This window comes from Cyprinodon tularosa, unplaced genomic scaffold, assembly GCF_016077235.1.
Source record: "Cyprinodon tularosa strain WSP-4 unplaced genomic scaffold, ASM1607723v1 ctg582, whole genome shotgun sequence".
Taxonomy (NCBI): domain Eukaryota; kingdom Metazoa; phylum Chordata; class Actinopteri; order Cyprinodontiformes; family Cyprinodontidae; genus Cyprinodon; species Cyprinodon tularosa.
The window spans coordinates 824,284-836,463 of record NW_024039321.1 but is presented as its reverse complement, the minus strand read 5'-3'; the positions used below and the strand labels follow the sequence as shown (position 1 = coordinate 836,463).

The window sequence follows — 12,180 nt, the reverse complement described above, 5'->3', positions numbered from 1 at the left end:
TCATCGTGCTTAGATGAGCACTACATTTTATGTTGATATAAGTTAGTACAGTTAGAAACTCTTTGAACACAACACAATTCAAATTCTTGTTGATCTCCCTGTTTAAGTGGTAGTTTTAAAGAAAAAACAGCACGCCTCCATAGAATTAAACTGCCTTTTCTGAACAACACAACTAAATCTAAGAATCAATCCTTATTTCTTTGGATGATTTTGTTTACTCTACAGCCAGTTCATAGAACTGTGCTTTTACTCACCATTGATTAAATGAGGATTTATAATATTGGCCCTTGATGACTTATTTCTTCTGAAAAATTGGATTCAAAAAGTGCCAGTTGCAATTTTGTAAGTTCACTTTAGAGAAAATGACTTAGCGTGATTTGTCTTAAAGTGAACAGCATTTGGTTAGCTCATGCAATCACATTATGTACTCGGAGAGAGCTGATGCCACATAAATATACCTGGTTTTAACTGAGATGCCAGGAAGATTGGTATCCCCACAGAGTCAATTTGCAGCTGCAACTTCCTAATTGTTACATAGTTATGTATAAACCCTAAAACATTTAAATATTCATCTAAAATTTATAGTTTCCTGATGCAAATATTTATTTGTTTGAATCTGTTTTCTTCTAATGGACCAAGTCAAACAGCCAAGCTCTTAATTAAGACAAGGCATCCAGTTTCTTAGACGTTAAATTCCTAATTTCGCCACATTACAAACCCAGCGTTAAAGAGGTTTTAGCCAGAGCTCGACAAACATGAGTGAGATAAATAGATCTGTGACATTAATTCAGATTAACAGGTTTCTGTCTCAATATGCTACATCGTTAGAGAAAAGGATTCTTAGATCCAATTTTTCATGTAATTTAACTATTCTGCTCCCTAAAAGTCTTTGCATATTCTTTTTCCTTTCTTTTTTTGCTTTAGTGGCACATTTCCTGTTTAGACATTTACTAGACAGGACATGAGGGGAAAGAGAAGAGGGTGTGACACACAACAAAGGTCTCTTGGTCAGGATTTAAGTCTAAGACCATCGGCCAGTATAAAATTCGAGCAGTATAACTTTAAGCAAAAATATCACAGTTCTATGGTATGATGGCATTATGATCACAGCTCTATTTGGGAAATTTCTGAATAAAGAAAGAAGAAAAAAATGCCTGTTGAATTATGAGCTGAGCTTCTCTGTAGCCATAGTTAAAATTAACTGTAGGTGGAAGCTGATTTTAGATCACAGGTGTCATTGAGTCTTAATCTCCTTCAAGGATTTTTGGTACCTCTATATACATCATGGGCAAAGAAGCAACAGAAATGAGTAAAATGAAGTGTGCATATATTGCTAAGCTCTAGCAACAAAGGAATCCAATACGTTCACCTTTAATTTAAAACAAATCAAATAAACCCTCCAGTAATTCCAGAATGCTCTGGATCATGGTAGTCACAGTGTGGTCTGCCTCAGTATGAAAGCCTGACATTGAAGCTTTGTTTCTTTACCTTGAATTCATCAAATAGAGCTGGGTGATGTACCCACAGATCAGCCGTGTCCCTTCCTCTTGCTGTCGCTGTCCAAACGTTGTTCCTCCAAGCAACTGGCATTTGTTTTCTGTAGCTGAAGTATTACCAAATAGCTTACTTCAAGAGTTTCAGAGCCAAACACCTCATTCATCTTGCCCTGTCTAAAAGGGTCAAAGCAGGAACTGCACAGTTTCCCAGCCCCCGTCTTCATCCATTTTGCTATCAGTTTTTATCTATAACTAGGCTCCAACTGGACAGATTCTTCTTGTTCTTGATCTTTTCACAATGTTTTTGCAGCCACTAAATCAAGTTGTAATCAATAAATATTAATGTTGGAGAAAATAAGAGCTAAAAAGTACAGATACTGGTGTTCAAATGTAAGTAATAAAAGTTAAAAGTTCTGTAAATTTCCCCATTGTGGGACTATAAAGGGATTTTCTATTCTATTCTATAAAAGGGGTAGAAACATATATATATACATCTAAACAATGTATGCATAAAAACTATATCTGTACAATCTCTCATATTCAACAACAAAAATACTTGGTTAAGCATATTGTGCAAAACAGGAATAAAAAAATAAAAATCCTATCAGATTAATAGTCCCCACACTGCAGATATATTAGAATCTGTCCTTAAATTACAGCCAAACCCATTTACACAGCAACAGATAAAAACCTTTAGATAAACCAAACATTACCATCACATATCTAACTCACTAACCATAAAAACAACAATCTTCATTCATTTCAGTTGGAACTATTCACATACTTGTATCACATCAAACTGCACTTCCAATTTTCACCACTGTTCGGAGCCAAGTAACCTTTTACTCTGATAACGGAGCAGCTGGCTTGCTTGGTCTCACAATGAATCCAAGGATACCGAGGATACATCGGACGCATCCTTCAAATCGGGCAAAAAGAAGGACGCATTTTAAGGCTGCATAACAAGGAGTCTTGGAATCCAACCAGACCTCGGCGCATCACTATGACGTAATCGTCCTTCGAATCTGGCCTTCTAAGGATGCATCCTATGAATTCGATCAGGGCCCTGTTGTCTTCTTAGTCGTAAAATGTAGCACTGTTGCAAACATGACAGAAGTAACAATGAGAGCGCCATTGCCACCTACTGTAGTGGATGCGCAATTACACTTTATACTAGTACGGCCAAAAAAAAAAAAAAGGCTGTTCCCCAGGGTCACACGTGCACCCCCAGGTTGAGAAGCACTGTGTTAAGGTATGGTATAAAATGGCCCTACAGGCAACAGCAGATGCCATTTTTCTCCATCTCCCACCATTGGATTTATGACAGCAGCACCAATTTATTGGCAGCACAGACATCTGATACACTGGCTCAGGCCTTGGGATGAATAATTAAACAGGGGAGCTGAAAGTAGAACAATATTTAGAATGAGATGCGGGTGATCCAGAAAAGCCACTCCCTATCTCTGAAGATTAACACAGCTTCAAAGTAGATGCAGCAACGATGGAGACTAAATAACAGGGAGCTCTTACATGCTGCAGTTTTTCTAGTTTAGAAAAGATTAATTGAAAACTTAATGGGAGGGAAACTCATGCGCGGATATTATTGTTTCATTAGGAAAAATTTAGAGGTGGTAGAGGAAATGTGAATGGGTCGCATGGGAATTCTCTGAAGAGATAATGATTTTTGTTGAAATGAAGGAAGCGCTTTTAAACCAGGGCAGCACAGTTAATGTGTCATGCTGGTTTTCAGTTTCTTAACCCACATGCAGAACAACAGGAGAAAAGGTAATCAGATAAATGAAATTTATTTTAACAGTTGAAATCGTACAGTAAATGGCATGGTTCCTTGGAGGGGGGCCACACGGTGTCATCTGCACACTGCTGAGAAGAAAAGGGGAGAGGATGATTTTGAGCTTGTAGGCAATATGATCCTTGAGAGAAGTTTGAAAAACTGATCTTACTTAGCTTGAAGTCTTCCTTCATCCAGAAGAAAGGGGGATGTGGTTTATTGTCCAGGTTCCAGAAAGACGTTTCGACTGAGTGAGTTCAGGTTGATAACTTGGAGATTTGCGGTGGAGGGCCAACAGGTTATTCAGGCTTGGAGGAGGAAAGAGGAGCAATCCGACTGCCAGATGGAAAATCCAACAACTGCTAGTGATCAAACTGAGCAGTTGATGGAGAAACTCAGACAACCAGTGGGTAACAATCCATGGCGTCCTCAGGAGATAGAATCAATAAAACCAGAACAAGATTGGCAAACACTCAGGCAACGACTTGCTGCTGTCTGCTTTCTCTTAAAGCTCCAGGATCAGTAGGTGAGGAGTAACAGGTGCGCAAAAAGAGCCAATGGGCGTGTCCCTCCAGGTGCAGCCTCTAGTCGCGATCTAGTGGATGAAGGTGAAAGCAGCAGGCAATCAAATAAAAAGCCAAAAGGAGGAACTGAAACCCAGTTCTTAACAAAATGAAGGCTCATAAACAGACAGCTGGGCCAGTGTTCAATATGCAAACAGAATGTGGAGAGAAAAGGTGAGTTTTAAATAGTGTTACATAAAGGTTTGGATAATAAATGGTATTTTCCTATAAAAACTTTACATTTAAGATTGATTTCATATCAACATCATGTAGTGCCTAAAATGAGGGATGAAGTTAGTTAACTCAATCATAAATATTCAGTGGTCAGAAAAGTACACACCTTTGTTACTTAAGTAGAAGTATATACGTGTATACATATATGTATACTGCAGTTTAAAAACACTCTGGTAAAAGTTGAAGAATCAAATTGACCTCTTTACTCAAGTAGAAGTGAAAAAGAAAGTATAAAAGTATAAAGTATCCTTTAAAAAAACAGCCAGAGGCCACTATATGAATTGAAAGCTCAGTTTTTCAACTGTTTCTAAAAACTCAACCATTTTCAAAAAAGCCAAGGATGAGGGAGGTCTTGCTGGTCTGCGTCTCCATGTCCCGATACGCTCTCGCCTGTGTCTGACCTTTCAGACATTTCGACATCTTTTTCTGAATCTGACATTGTAGCATGGCATAGACAATTCTTATGATTTCCTTTGGCATCAGCACTAATTTGACGAGAAGCTAACCAATAAGTGTTTGCCTTATATGACTCATCCAGTTACACTAGTTTTCACTAGTTGTGGATGGCGCCAATGATCTGCATTGGCTGGCGTACATGACATGAAATAGATATTTATAAACATTAAACCGAAGCCAAGAGTAACGAGTAACGTTTGTTTTAAACATTTAAGGAATATAAGTACAGATACTTGTGTGAAAATGTAATTAGTACACATCAGAAGTAGGAAGAAAAATAAGTAATGGAGTAAAGTATAGGTACATAAAAAGTGTACTTAAGTACAGTAATGAAGTAATTGTACTTTATTACTTGACACCTCTGTAAATATTTAACCAAAAGATGCTGAAGTTATTGAATCAGAAGAAAGGTGAGCAGTATGTTTAAAAACAGAAAGAAATTATGAAATGCTTTCCATTAGTTCGGGCAGGTTGCCTTTATGTCTTTATGAAAGACACTAGCAAAAATGGCTTTAGAATATATTGTCTTTCTAAATTGATTCTACACTGAATCAAAAATTCCAAAGAGATTAATACAAGTAATGAAGCAAATTAATGCTAAGTGAGTGCAGCTGGTCAAGTCATTTTCAGTGAAATCAAAAGCTACATTTTGTCTAAAGAATCCTAAATACTTCTGTGAAAATAATGACCGATCAGTGGAAATGGGAAATCTGCGGTCTGTTTCTGATGAAAACAAGTATGGAGATTTGTTCATGCAGCAAAGAAGAGGACCTCTTAATGCACAACAACAATCAACATTTTTCAATTACAGCTTTTACGCTGCGGAGTGATGCTGTCTGCCTGGTAGAATTGAGTAATGGGTGATTTCTTAAACCTTTTTTTAATCTTATAATCACTTGTCTGTTAATTGACTGATTTTGATTACCAAACAATTCACAATTTAGTCATATCTTATTAGTCTTTTGACCAAATAAAGTAGTTTAAACCAAACTTTGAGCTGATAGAAAATCTAAGTATAATTAGATTTTCAATGATCTTGTGTCTCTTGAAGCTGTCCAGTTGCATTTGTCTTCTGGCCATCGTGACTTGAAAGAGCTTTCAGAATGAACTCAGACTCAAATAATTCTGTTTGTGGTAGAGAACATATAATAAACACATTCATATAATCTCTTCTCTATTATCAGGGTGTAGACTAATCAATGAACCACCTACAGAAGGAGAATTATCTGTTGATTATATCTATTGATTATTGACTCTTAACTGTCGGAGAATAATTTAAGAATATTTGATTGGACAGATTAATTTCCTGCATTGAGCAACTTGATGTTTTTTTTTCATTTTCACTCATTAACCATGTAAGCAGGGAGGTATGACTCTCATTATGCTTTTTATATGTGGAAATGTTGGATATTGGATTTTGTTTGGGTAAAAGCCTCCAGATTTGGAGTTCAGTTCATAAGATTCCTTTGTTACGACAACTGAAAGAAACAACTTACAGAAAAAAGACAATCAAGCAAACCCCTTCTCTGGTCTGCATGCAGACTGCTTTAGATGAGTGTGTGCAGCATGTGCTTCTTCATTTCCCATGTGTCAATGCAGCATAAACTCACGATTTGCAGCAATTAAGGTTCCATAGCTCAGCTCCTGCAGCTTGCTGCTTCAAATCCCCTCCTGTCTCAAACTCTGTCTTCTGTCCTTCTTCTCTGCTTGCCTACGCTGGTTCCGACCAGGTCGTAATATTTTATAAGGTATGTATGGATATGTCAAAGCAGGCTGCTGCCATCAGAGCTGTGGAAAGGCATTTGCCTCTTTATAGATATATTTCTGTCTTATCTAAATGCTTTAGATCATTTTATACAAGGACAATCCTAATTGCATGAACTTACCTATATTCTTGGGACCATTCACCACCTACAACAAGGCCTTGTTACTGCCAGAGCTTAACAGTCTGGGAGTCTTAAAATTGAACACATCATGGAATCATCATCCTAACGAAACTGAGGAACAGTTTCTTTAGGAAGACAGACAGACAGACAGATTATTTCACCTGAGTCGCATCAGAAATGCATGTGGAGAAAATAAAAAATTGGTGAACCTTCCCAGGAGTGTTGAGCTTAGCAAAATTACTACAACAGGAAATGGGAACAACATGTAAAACCACCAGTGGTAACCACCGGTGATAATCTAAAGCATTTAAAGGTCCTTAAAGGGCAAATCTTTTTTTGCACTGTATATGTTGTGTGTTATTTCCTCTCTGACCGGAGAGGTAAATGAACAGTGTGCGAGCACCTCTGCTTTAAAGCTTCTCCCTGAAGTCTAGATGCAACTCGGAAAAAATTGACATGTTGTTGCAAAGCTTACACTGTGAGATACCTCCAACTCAATCGGCCTCAAACGCTGACTGAACGGAAAAACACGTTCTCATTAGCATTCATTAATCAGCTGCTCTGCAGCATCGGAAGTCCCTGAAGTTGATTCCACCCAGGGATACCATTTTATTCCAGTAGAGCTCAGCCAAGTTTACTGGTGCTTGATAATGAAAATACCTAAAGGTAGTTGTGCTGTACCATATTTTCATCTTTACATAAGTGATATTCTTGTGAGAATATGACTAATTTCTGGTTACTCTACCTACCAGGGGTAACTAGATCTATTCAGAAAACAGGTTAATGTGCAGTAAATAGTAGATACTGAAGCCTGAAGTTCTTTATTCTTTACTAACATATATGCATTACCTTCAGCACCAACTGTTTTCATAAGTTTATTCTGAAAAAACAATTACTCTGTACTTCTGTAGCCATTTTCCAAGTACTTTTTTACCCTTTGTTGAGTAATTTATTTGGTGACTACTTTCTACTTTTCTGAAGTAAAACAAAACAAATTGGCTGAGGTGGTGCAATTTAAGTAAAATTTCAAGGTTCTCTAACGACTTCTGTTTAAAAATAAAGATTCCCTGATCAACATCTTCCTGACTGATACTCATTTCTAATTTTTTCTATTAGTATGACCTGCTGAATCAGATTTCGGATAAATATATATTTTTGTCTAAAAACTACAAACACATTCTATTTTCTTCCGCTTTAAGCGGAGGCAGCAGCCTAAACAGTGATTCCCAGACTTCCAGATCCACACGCACTTCCTCCACTTCTGGAGGGGACCCCGAGGCGACACTAGACTAGGGTTGGGAATTGAAAAGATTTTCACGATTCCGATTCCCTTTTCGATTCTATGAAACGATTCGATTCTTTATCGATTCTTTTTTCGATTCCAATTTGGGGAAAAAAGAGAACAAACAGTTTGATTATCAGAATCAACTTTGTTTACTTAACTATTGCACAATCTTACAAACTCAAAAAGATCAAGATGTCCACAGGAAATGTGAAACTGGAGTAACATCTGTGTTTAAATGAAAAATGAATACAAGAACAAACTTAATAACCAACAATGTCTAATAACAAATGATGGGATAATAACCTATTTTAAATAACAAAAAATACTAATTATAAAACAGTAGTAGGGAAAATTAACAGTTCTTTTGCAGAAAGATGAGCATATCTGCTTTTTCTGGAAGGATACAGGATCTTTCAGGGCTTATGGTGTCTCCAGCCGTGGAGAACACCCTCTCAGATCGGGTGGAGGAAGCCTGCACACAGAGGTAGTTTTCAGCCAGTCCAGATAGCAAGGGCAGCGTATCTTGCTTGTTCCACCACCACAGTGTGCCGCTATCCCTGCAGGGGATGGAGGGCAAGCTTTTATAGAGCTGGATTTCCTGATCCACCCTCTGGGCTAAGGAAAGACGGGGCTTTGATTCACAAAGTGACCGCAGCTCGTTGTCTTCCTCCTCGAATAGTTCTTCCAACTTGCGTAACTTGCGTAAGTTGCGTAACTTACGTAAAAAACGTGACGTAAGTCGTGCTCGCCAGAGCCGGCGCTCTCGGCTCTGGTGCTGCGGGAATCGAAAAAAGAATCGTTCAGCGAGCTGCCAAACGATGCCATGGAATCGGAAAATACGGAACCGGTTCTTAACAGGAACCGGTTTTCGATTCCCATCCCTACACTAGACCAGCTCAGAGACATAGTCCCTCCAGCGTGTCCTGGGGCTTCCATTAGGCCTCCTCCCAATAGGGTATGCCTGAAACAGGGAGGCAACCAGGAGACATGAGGAAAAGATCAGCTGGCTCCTTTTCGATGTGGACCCTGGTAAAAAAAAAATGTGCTTTATTGTATTTCAAGTATATTCATATTTCCTATAGTTTACTGAAAATGTACTTAGACAAATTGTACTTTTTGTAAATATATAAAAAGTATACTAACATTACGCTTTCATGCTAATACTTTTAACACACTTTAACATAATTACACTATGTTACACTTTATAGAAATATATTATTAAAAAAGTATACTTTAAGTGAAAGTTATGTGTAATTTCTAAAGTGTACTTATTTTAAATTTGTTTTTACATATATTTTTGCTATATTTTAAATTGTATGCTCAAAGTTGTCATTGTAACGTACATTGAAAGCATATTTTAAAAGTACACATTTTAATATCGACACTGTAATATTAAGTTTGAGTGCATTTTAAGTTACATTTGAATCTAATTATGAAGTGAAGTTATATACGCTTGTACTTCAGGTAATTCTTTTGGAAAGTGTTCAATAGTATAACTACAAAAATGCACTTAAACCCTATTATGCAATTTTGTGCTGTGTGTAAAGTACACAGATAGCAATTATTGCAGTTGTTATGTAATGTTTAATAAGTTTTGAAAAAGAAATATGATACAATACATCTTACACACAAAACCACATTGAACAAAACACTAAATGTTCACTTCAAAAGTACAGGTGCACAAAAATGTGTGTTCTGCTGAAAAGCAAGTGGTTTAAAGCTGGTGCAGTGCTACATTATGATCTAACAAATAGCATAACCCACATTGCAACAGAAAAGTTAATACTGGCCAAATGCAAAAGAAATAAACTTAACACATTACAATTGTCTCAAGTGTTCAAAAAAGAACATTTCATTAGTATTGTTTAATGGATCAAAGCAGGGCTACTGCAAACAAGACCAATTGGTGAGTGCACATATTTAAAAGTCGCTGACAGCACTTCATGCATATAGGAGTGATATGTGGAGGTTGTTTGGCCTTGATGTCTGTAAAGTAGTAGCTCCCCAAGAATTTTAGTCTTGGGGAGTTTTTGGTTCAGTACTGATATCAGAATTCCCATAGACTTTGAATGCACCACACCTGCACAGCAGTTAGTCACGGCTCCTCCCTGCTCAGAGCTAGCGTGCTTTTCTTTTAAGGCCTTGGTCTGCATGGAGAGAGGTAACTTTCAAAACATTCCCATTTGGTTTTGAAATCTTAAGATATCTGTATAAAACGCGATTTTGATTATTATATTTGTATTGTAGAAACAGGAGATGTAATCGGTTGAGCAGGAAGATTTGCTGTATTATTGTGTTGAAGAATATCCTGGTGAGTTCACATGAACCTGTGAATGAAATATATATATTTTTTGAGATGTAAAACCAGTCAGGATATAATGTTTTGTAATATATGTAATTTTACTAGCTCTTTTGATTTATTGAATGCATTAGCACAGTGAGAAGGAGGCTAACACACCCCCCATGTGCTCTTCTAAAAAAGAAAATGCACTTTCAAGCTAGCTACATCTTGTGTGATGTTGCTGTAAAACCCCCACAAGGGGTTAACGTAAAATTAACCCTTCATAGGTGTCCTGGATTGTTTTTTCCAGATACAAGTATTGACTACTGACCATAATGATTTCTTAGACAGTGAACCACATGTAAATTGATAATTTTACTTTATATTTTTGTCTGTATAAATGTGGTAAAAACCAATTTATATTATGGTGATTACATGATTTATTTTCCAATTGAAGTAATTGCTCTGCACATTTGTGTGCAGGCTGTTTTTTTTTTTACATAGTTGCAGAATCTGCTGTTACAGCTGAGCAGTTCATTGTATGGACTGGACTAGACTCCACCAGAGATGTTGATGCAGGATGTTCCCAATTTGAATGCCATCCGGTTCCCTGGAGGGTGGTAGGAAAAACAAGGAAACTTAAGGATTTTTCTTCCCTTTCTTTCTGCGGATTCATAATTTTTTTCTTTTCTGAGATCTCTGACAATTTTTGTTGTTACTTTGTTTAATTTTTTTGATCAGATCTGATAAAACCACTTGATGCATCAGATTTATTTAAATTCAACTGAAATGGACAATTTTTTTTTCTGGTGCACTTATGGACCCTGGTATATCATACTGATACAATTTGTCAGACTTTTCTGATGTACTGCTCAAAAATACTATGAATTTACAGTATCTCTCTGTTTGGTTAACAGACGCTGTTCTTCTGGAGTTTCCGTAGACAAGTGTCTCTGATGTGCGCACGGCCATCAGACGAAAATGTAACAATGAGCAGTTCAGCCAAAAAAAGGAAAATAATGTGTGGTGGGCGTGTTTTTGTATGGTGGGAGGGTTTAGGGGTGCAATAATAAGGAATGTTGTTTTTCATTGTTCAGTATTCCTCTGCGTTCTTTAAAGTTTATTTGTAATGTTTAGGTCTGCTGCCTGAAATTGACATATTTCTACAAAGTGTACTAAAGTACCAATATTTGAAAATGTGTTGTAAGTTTTATAATGAAAATGGTTAACGTCGATATGTAAATGTTTATACATTCTGAGATAGTACAAGTTATATTATTTGTAATGTACTATAATTTGGACATGTTTCAAATACATTAAAGTATATTTTTTCATCTGCACGGAAGTATATCCACAAGTCTTTCAGCATTTAGTATACTGTTAATACATTTGCAAGAATGTGCAAGGTAGAAAGTAGTATAGCAATGTAATGATAAAGTATATTTACTATTAACTGCAAAGTATGCTTTTTTAGTAATTGGAATAAGCCAACAGTATAATTAAGCATATTATTACCACAGTAAGAGTATATTAAAAGTATAAAGCTTATATATTTTTAAGACACTAACAAATCATTTTTAATGTAGTTATAATACAACCATAGTGCACTTTAATTTGACTAATTAAGCATATATTAGTACATATAAACTCATATACTTAAAGTATACAAAATATACTTTAAGTTGTTCCACTTTAGCACATCAAAGTACACTAAATACACTTCAAGTTGAGCTTGTCCACAATTTAATTACAATTAAAATATATTTAGTACAAAATTAGTTGTTCCAAAATAGCATCCTTCAAGTTAACTAATCATAAACACACTTAAAGTATAGTAATGATTAGTGTGCCTTCAAGTACACAAAAGTATGCTAAATTTTAGTACACTTAGCACATTTATTTTTCAGCAGGGGAGGAGCAACGATTATACTCCGAGCTCCCGATCACCCGATCTCGAAGAAAACTCCACCCTGCGAAGAAAACTCATTTCGGCCGCTTGTATTCTTGATCTTGTCGTTTCGGTCATTACCCTCGATCTCAAGGCCTATATTTGAGGGTGGGAACACAATGAAATCGAATGAGAATTATTGTACCCAAGACACATTGGGTTCTCCATGGAGAGTGGATTTTATTTCGATTTCATGCACTTTTTATCAGAATGGCTGCACATCATTGTGGATCAGCCCAAAC

General features: G+C 36.6%; 1 protein-coding gene and 1 long non-coding RNA gene across 3 annotated transcripts in view; both read left to right on the top strand.

Annotated features, from left to right (window-relative positions):
* Positions 1 to 12,180, top strand: part of nsfa (N-ethylmaleimide-sensitive factor a) — a 66,330-nt gene that overhangs the window by 15,510 nt on the left and 38,640 nt on the right. The window lies entirely within an intron of this gene.
* On the top strand, positions 9,066 to 11,001 carry LOC119797429. The gene is made up of 4 exons (XR_005282587.1): positions 9,066 to 9,870; positions 9,957 to 10,020; positions 10,474 to 10,610; positions 10,908 to 11,001. It is a non-coding gene; the product is annotated as an uncharacterized LOC119797429 (long non-coding RNA).